The sequence below is a fragment of the Scyliorhinus canicula genome, chromosome 3 (assembly GCF_902713615.1).
Source record: "Scyliorhinus canicula chromosome 3, sScyCan1.1, whole genome shotgun sequence".
NCBI classification, from domain to species: Eukaryota; Metazoa; Chordata; class Chondrichthyes; order Carcharhiniformes; family Scyliorhinidae; genus Scyliorhinus; species Scyliorhinus canicula.
In genome coordinates this window covers 147,472,231-147,480,962 of record NC_052148.1, presented here as the reverse complement: position 1 = coordinate 147,480,962, position 8,732 = coordinate 147,472,231, and positions in this window count along the sequence as shown.

The following is an 8,732-nucleotide window of genomic DNA, read 5'->3' as shown; positions in this document are numbered from 1 at the left end:
CCGCAACCCCCCCCCGATGCCGCAACCCCCCCCCGATGCCGCAACCCCCCCCCCGATGCCGCACCCCCCTCACGATGCCGCAACCCCCCCCCGATGCCGCAACCCCCCCCCCCGATGCCGCAACCCCCCCCCCCCGATGCCGCAACCCCCCCCCCGATGCCGCAACCCCCCCCCCCGATGCCGCAACCCCCCCCGATGCCGCAACCCCCCCCGATGCCGCAACCCCCCCCGATGCCGCAACCCCCCCGATGCCGCAACCCCCCCGTATGCCGCAACCCCCCCGATGCCGCAACCCCCCCATGCCGCACCCCCCCATGCCGCACCCCCCCATGTCGCACCCCCCCCATGCCGCACCCCCCCCGATGCCGCACCCCCCCGATGCCGCGCACCCCCCCGATGCCGCGCACCCCCCCCCGATGCCGCACCCCCCCCCGATGCCGCACCCCCCCCCCGATGCCGCAACCCCCCCCCCCCCCCGACACTGAACGCCGTCAACCATCATCAATGGTTGACGCCGTTTTAAAGCAACTGTGATTTTCGCCGACGTGACCCGTGGCCACGTCGGCGGGACTTCGGCCCATCCGAGCCGAAGATTTGTGGAAACAAAAATATAATGAAATCCCGCCGGCGCCAGCTGTTTTCAGAGGCTGCCGGCGGGATTTGCACAGCGCCGGTTTTTGGCCGGTCAGAGAATTAAAAACCCTGCGGGAGCGGGATTAACGCCGCTGCCGGCCGATTCTCCGACCCTGCGTGGGGTCGGAGAATTTCGCCCCGGGAGTGAGTTCCAGAATTTTGGCTCAGCGACAGTGAAGGAATGGCGATATATTTCCTTCAGGTGGTGGTGTTCCCAGGTATCTGTTGCCCTTGTCCTCCTAGATGGCAGTGGTTGTGGGTTTGGAAGGTTCTGCCGAAGGAGCCTTGGTGAGTTCCTGCGGTGCATCCTGTTGATGGTACACATGGCTGCCACTGTGTGTTAGTGGTGGAGGGGAGTGAATGATTGTGGAACAGATGCCAATCAAGTGAGCTGCTTTGTCCTGGGTGGTGTCGAGCTTCTTGAGTTGAACTCATCCAGAGAAGTGGAAACTATTCCATCACACTTCTGACTGTGCCTTGTAGATTGTGGAGAGGCTTTGGGGAGTCAGGAGGTGAGTTAATTGCTGCAGGATTCGTATCCTCGGACCTGTTCTAGTAGTCAAAGTATGTGTATGGGTGGTCCAGTTTCTGGTCGATGGTAACCCCTAGGATGTTGATAATGCGGGTTCAGCGATGATAATGCATTTAAATGTCATGGGGTGATGGTTAGATTCTCTGTTACTGGAGAGGTGTTCACAATTATCAGGGGTCCAGACAGGATAGATGCAGAGAAATTGTTCGCATTGGCGGGTGGGTCGAGAAGCAAAGGACAGCAATTTAAAGATTGGCAAAAGAACTAATAGTGACATGAGGGAAAATGAGTGATTAGGATCTGGAATGCAGATTGAGACAAACTCAATCGTGCTGATCAAAAGGGAATTCGATAAACACCTAAAGATAGAAATAAATTACAAGGTTACAGAGGAATGGGATTAATGGAGTTCTTACAGAGAACTGACAGGGGCAGGAATGGCCACCTATTCTTGAATTGGAGTACAATTCCAAAATTTGTGTGGAAGACACCAAGTTTGGGAAATGGAGGGCTGGATTCTCCGCCACTGGTAGCGGAGTTCCCGATGTGGTGGAGAATCCAGTGTTGGGGAAAAATCTGGATCAGCACCAACATTTCCGATGCTCCGGTCTCCCATTGAGATTGAGGTTCATGCCCCGCATCAGCGAGAGGATGCAAATGGGTCATTAAGAATGAGGTGCCCCGTTCCTGCTCTTAATAATCTTTATTGTCGCAAGGAGGCTTACATCAACACTGCAATGAAGTTACTGTGAAAAACCCCTAGTCGCCACACCACGGCACCTGTTCAGGTCCACTGAGGGAGAATTCAGAATGTCCAAATTCCTAACAGCATGACTTTCGGGACTCGTGGGAGGAAACCGGAGCACCCGGAGGAAACACACAGACGGGGAGAACGTGCAGACTCCACAGACAGTCACCCAAGCTGGGAATCGAACCTGGGATCCTGGCGCTGTAAAGCAACCGTGCTACCTACTGTGCCACCCATGTTGTTTGTATTGGCCTGCCTACTGCTTCCCAACTACCCATGCCAACTGAGTTTTGGTGTTTTTAACGTATTCAGGTCAATAGGTTTGTTAACAAGCCCAAATTACTTCTAATTATTTATTTACATATGGCAGGCAGGCTGCCGATTTTGGCATCCTTCCACACACCATATTATATGGGTGAGCTCCGGAGGGCGGGGGGGGGTTATCAGGAAGATGGTGGACTAGCCACCTGGCCTATTTTACAAGCACCCCTGCAGAAAACATGCCCAGCAGGGATACATAAAATCCAGCCCTGCGAAACTTTAAACAGTAACAACATTTCACATCTACATGCGCAACGTCATACATGCTGGCTTGCTCAAACGTTGCATTGCAACTGTTTTTGTCTATAAATCCTCCCAAGTGTTGACTGCGATCAAGAACTTGCTGTGCAGCAAATTGCCAGGGGTAAAGTGCACCCAATCACACGGCCTTACCACTTGCCCGTGCGCTAACGGAAACTGGGTTTCAAAATCATTTTTCATTGAACACAGATGTGGTTGGGGAGAAAGTACCTGCATAACTAGAAGCTTGCTGTTCGACAGCAGAGATACCCTGCTGAGCAGTAACAGTGGATAAGGAAAGCACATTGCTTTACACTCAATGTATTTTTTAGCTATTGGTTCTTCTTTCTTAAATGTGCATTTAATGCCTTCCCGTTGCACCAACTGATTTAATTGACGAGTCTGTATTCAGCCATGCATATCTAATAATATGTGCGAATGGAATACCGAGCAACTGGGCCACTAAATTCTTGAGAAAAATACATTGATCAGCATTTTTAAAAAATCATATGTCTTTTAAATCTATTTCTTACTGTTTATTTTTAATAACCTTTCACTGGTTAGAACATGAAAAAGATAACATCTGACCTAATGTTTTCAGTGTATATGCTCATTAAAACTAGTTCTGGGGAAAGGAAGTTTGTACTTTCCATAATTTGGGAACTATAAAAGAATTGAGCAATCCCTGGTCATGTAACCTTGTACCTTACATTAAGTTGACAAAACTAAAGTGATATTTCCATATTGCCTACCATGGCCTCTCTGAAGAAAGTTGCCCAATTATTTCTGAATTTGAGGACAGTGATGTGCTGTGGACTTTCCATTAGTGCCAGAGAAGAAAGACCTGCAATTTACCTGGGGCAGATAGTAATTCAGGAGCTAGATGCAAAAGTCTACTCACTGTTAGAATCCTAACCCTTCCCATTTATTATTTTCATTTAAGCACAATTTGTTATTAATTATCTAATCAATCAGACTCGACGGCGGGAAATATGGTAGGTATGTTGATTTTAATCCGAGTTTAAGACTGGATATAACACACTCGTTATACAGCCAAACAATGTGACCATGTTGAGTACTCTCCTAACCGGGCAGGAAGCTGACATTCGTGAACAGCTCTTTCCTCGTCTTTTTCTTTCCTTCTCAGTGCCTCATGTCTTCATAACTTCTCAAACCATAACTTCTCAAACTAGCCAAGAGCAGTAGCTTAACCGCCTACTTCACTGAGGCCTCCCACAGTCTCTTTATGTCCTTTTTAAGGATTGACCTGTAAAAATGATTGACGAAATTAATGTCAGAGAAAGATGTGTTTTATTACAAAATGTCCAATAAAATAGTTCTTTGGTTAAACCCATATGTAAAAGCCCACCCTTAAATGTTATCCACCTGTCATCAGCTTCCTAAGCCTTTGCGTGTATCTTCTGTCCTTTATCGACCAGGCTTTTTGCATCATCTTTTCCTTGCCTTACTTCATGTTCCCATGATCCGCTTTATGTTCCAAAGAAGCATTCCATCTCAGCCTTCAAAGCTGACTTGCAAATGTTTCATAATTGTATTTTCTCTATTATTAGTTAGTGCCACAGTGACTTTCTGGGACAGAGTACCGTCAACCGAGTGAGTCCACACTGGCCCTTTGTCGAGTAACCTAGTTAGTCAGATTAACTGCTCTATTTCCTCAAGCTCCCATCCAATTTCCATTTGACATTGATTGTCTCTGCATCCACCACCCTTGTGGACAGTGTGCTCCAGGCCTTTACCGCTCACTATATCTTCCTCACAGACCCCTTGCATCTCTTGTGTTAAATCCTAAATCTGTGCCTGCTAGTCCTTGCACAATCAACTAATGAGAAAAGCTTTCTCTGTCCACCTTATCACAACTTTTCATCAACTTGTACACCTCTATTAAATCTCTCCTTTTCTCCAAGGAGAACAACTTCAACTTCTCCAATCTATCCTTGTGGCGAAGAACCTCCATCCCTAGAACCATTCTGGTAAATCCCCTCATAACCCTCACATATTTCTGAAAGTGTGATGACCAGAACTGGGTGCAATGCTCTTGTTGTGGACGAATCACAATTTATAAAGGTTCAGTGTAACTTCCCTGCTTTTGTACTCAATACCTTTATTTATGAAAGTCAAGATTCCACATGCTTTGCTTTTATTCTCTCAATATGTCCTGCCAATTTCAAAGACCCATGCACATGAACCCACAGGTCCCTTTCGGCACGCTCTTTAATATGCCATTAAGTATATTTCTTAATTCTTCTGCCAAAATGAATCATCACTTCTCCATATTAAATTCCATCTGCCACTTGTCCACCCATTCTGCTAACCTATCTATATCATGTTGCAGTCAATTAGAATCATCCTCCCCATTTGACACACACCCAAGTTGGGTGGGATTGCAAAATTGAAATTTTACTCTGAATTCCAATATCCAAGTCATTATGCCCAATGTTGTTTGTAAGGCATGTTAATGAGCTGTTCTTAATGGCTATCTTGTCTAAGTGATCGAATTTGTTATTAAGCTATTGAACCATAGGGTTGTTCATTAAAATAACTTCTACTCCCACTCGCTAATGAACTTTTGCATTTCAGAAAGTATCTTAATTAAGCAAGGTTAATTGAAAAACCCAACGCTGTTTTGCGAAATGGTTGTTTGTTTTAATTATCAACCCAGTTTCAATCCCACTATTGCAGAGGCCTTACCTGACTACAGTCCTTCGCTGGGCTAAGTGCATCATTCTTCACCCAAGAATAATCGTTCTGATTGTTTCTAGAGAATTTAATTTTCCAGCAGTCTCCAGTAAAACTTGCAGCAGTAGCCTATTCCTTTCTAGTTTTCAGACTGTCTACTAAGTTCATGTTTATTAAGATGAGGTCCGCTAAATTGTGAGAACTCATTTTCTGAGCACTTCTTTTTTTACACAAATCTTTAAGTAATACTATTAAAAAAAGTACTACAGATTATGGGAATCGGATATCAAAACAGAAAATTCTGGAATTGCTAAACAAGGTCAGGCAGTGTGTGTGGAAAGAGAAATCAAGTTAATGTCTAGAATATGGATCTCACCCACCAGTCAGGGAGCTGACTGCAAGCCCCAGATCAGTTCCATGGGAGAGACCTGACAGAATCAAGTGCCTTTCAGCACTTGTGTGGCTTTGGCAGGCCTTCCCCCCATGATGCAGGTCCTCGGTGACGGTCCCTTCCGCCCAGGGCTGCCAGTACAGAACCTGGCAGCTTGTCATTGCCCTCAGCAGGAGTGGTGGCTGCTGGCAGGACTGCACTCCCCGAACCCCCCTGGAAGTCCAGATCATCATTGAACCTTAAGCCAAAGGTGAATGTGGCAGGATGGAAGTTATGGGAGAAAGGGAAAAGGGGTCGAAGGCAGCAAGGTGGCTATCAGTCAGTACCCCTATGGCTGAGACCAAGTCCCTCTAATGGACCCCTGACATGGTTTTCTGAGTATCCTTCTGAGTGCATGGGAATGCCCTCAGTAAATTGCAAAGGATTCCAGGATAATGGGATTTCCCATTGAATCCACTCCACATCGCCAGGAAACCTGCAGCGGGGTGTGTGTGTGTGTGGGGGTGGTGGGGGGGGGGGGGGGGGGGGGTGCTGCCGTTGCTGGGACCAGATGATCCCACCAGCATGAACAGCCAGAGATTTTTGCCCGGCACCTATGCAACTGTAGCAAAACATCACTACATCACTAATTTGATAATGTCGTTCAGGGAAGAAACTCTGCCATCTTGTGACTCCAGACACACAGCAATGTGGTTGACTCCTTACGGCCCTCTGAAATGGCCTAGCAAACAACCCAGTTCAAGGGCAATTAGGGATGGGCAACACATGCTGGTCTTGCCAACGATACCCACATCTCATGAAAGGATAAAAGTAAGTTTTTCCTTCCTTGAGCAATAAACAACAACATTCCATTTACTTTCCTAATCACTTGCTATACTGCAAACTAACTTCTCCTGATTCGTGTACCAGGACACCCAGTTCAAAGTTCTGTAATCTCTCTCCTTGTACGTAATATGCTTTTTCTAATCTTCCTGCCAAAGATAATGAGTTCAGATGTTCTCATATTATGCGTCACCTGCCAAATTTTGCCCACTCGCTAACTTACCTATATTCCTATACAGATAGATTCTTTACCTTCTCTTCACAACTTACTTTCTTATCTTTGTGTCATCAGCAAGTTTAGCAGTATTCATGAATCAAAAAGCTACCATGCTGTAATTGTACATGTACTTGGAATTTGCATCCAAAGGAAGGGAATCATGCATGTGAATATATGTTACTCTGACACCTGTCAATTTACCCTGCAATATACAATAATAGTCTTATCTGAAGGATCAAGAAGGATGTGCCCAATAACAAGGGTTATTATAATAATAATCTTTATGAGTGTCATAAGTAGGTTTACATTAGCAACTAACTTACTGTGAAAAGCCCCTAGTCGCCACACTACGGCACCTGTTCGGGTACACTAAGGGAGAATTCAGAATGTCCAATTCGCCTAACGAGCACGTCTTTCAGGACTTGTGGGAGGAAACCGGAGCACCCGGAGGAAATCCACACAGTCACGGGGAGAACGTGCAGACCCTGCACAGACAGTGACCCAAGTCGGGAATCGAACCCAGGACCCAGACGCTGTCAAGCAACAGTGCTAACCACTGTGCTACCGTGCTGCCCCAATTACTAATAGGTATTGGACTAGTGTCAGTCGTGGTACCAAATGTACCATATATCAAGTTCATAGAGAACCACACCTTCCAACATTGTTTCAGGGTAGACGTGGACATCTTTAAAAAGCACAGTGTAGGCCGTGGAGACACCTGATGAAGAACATCAGCAACTAGCAAATCCTGAAATTCTACATCAGCTTTCTTCTCTGAAGTGCTCAATGGTTATTCCTGCTGCTTGCAAATAGACTCTCCCTCTTCCTGAGAGGGTGTATTTGTGATTACTACTGTGAGAGTGGTTCTTCTGAAGCGTTCATTGAGGCTAAATGGTTGGTTCTAACACTTCTCCTTTTAGGCACCTAAAGAAACAAAAGTGTATACTTCATAATGCTTTCAGCAATGCTTCTCAAAATAGAATTTTGTGGTTAAAATGTATCTGTGCTTCATTGAAAATGCTGCCATAAAGACCTGTATGGAAATGAATAAATAAAGATATAAGTAATGAAAGGTAAAGGAGATTAGCTATGTGTTTTGGAGAGATTTCTGAATTCATCTTTACTTGTTTCTACTGTTTCAATTATCCAGGTGGTCTTCTGCTCATAAGAAGTTAAGGTTCTAGCTATGATAACTAGAATCACCCTTCCTGTCTGTTAAGGAGTAATATCAAAGTGGCTAGTACAACAGCTTGCACTTTATGTGAATGTGTGAACACGCAGCTGTAAGGAACCTTCTGTGGTACAACACCTGGTGCCTGGTAACTGATCCATTTAATGGCCAATATGTGCAGCACTGCAATATTACAATGCGGCAGCATGGAATTAAAGTAAATGAGCATGCTCATACATTTACAGAGCTCTGCAGTTGGCATTCCTCTGTAATACTGTACAATGTTTATTACGAGAAGTGAAAAAAGTTAGCAAGGCAACCCATTAAGATATCTCATGTGTGCTCAACTACATCGGCAACCTTTTGTTGGCCAAAATATCCCTGCCTTACCTGCTTTCAGGTTTCACTGATCAGACAGCACTAATCTGTTCCATCAATGCCCTTTTGGCTATAGCTTTTATTGCTCCTGTATCCACCTGGGGTGGCCACGTCCCGATTCCAAAATGGACACTCGCAAGGAGTGCAGGGAAAAACGAACAACACTAGAGAAAACAAGCAGGTGCAAGGTTTCCTGAGTACAGTAGTCCCCCTTTATAACGCGGGTGTTGGGGTCCAAGACATCCACCCGCGTTGCATCCGAGCCGCGGATATCCACGATGGGGGTTTTAAATTTATTTAAAAATCTATGCTAGCGCTTCCCCTTGTGAGTCTACGGGGGGCGGGGGGAGAGGTCAGACCCCCGTAGACTCACAATGGGAAGCGCTAGCATAGCTTTTTAAATAAATTTAAAACCCCCATCGTGGATCTAATTAAAATAGTGTCAATTTCAGCGGCCGGAGAGGGAAGCTGCTCTCTCACTGAAACAATCAGCCGGCCGCTGAAATTGACACTGCCGGCTGCTCTCTCCCTCCAATCAGTACCCCAGCAGCCACGGCCTGTACCCCAGCAGCCACAGCCTGT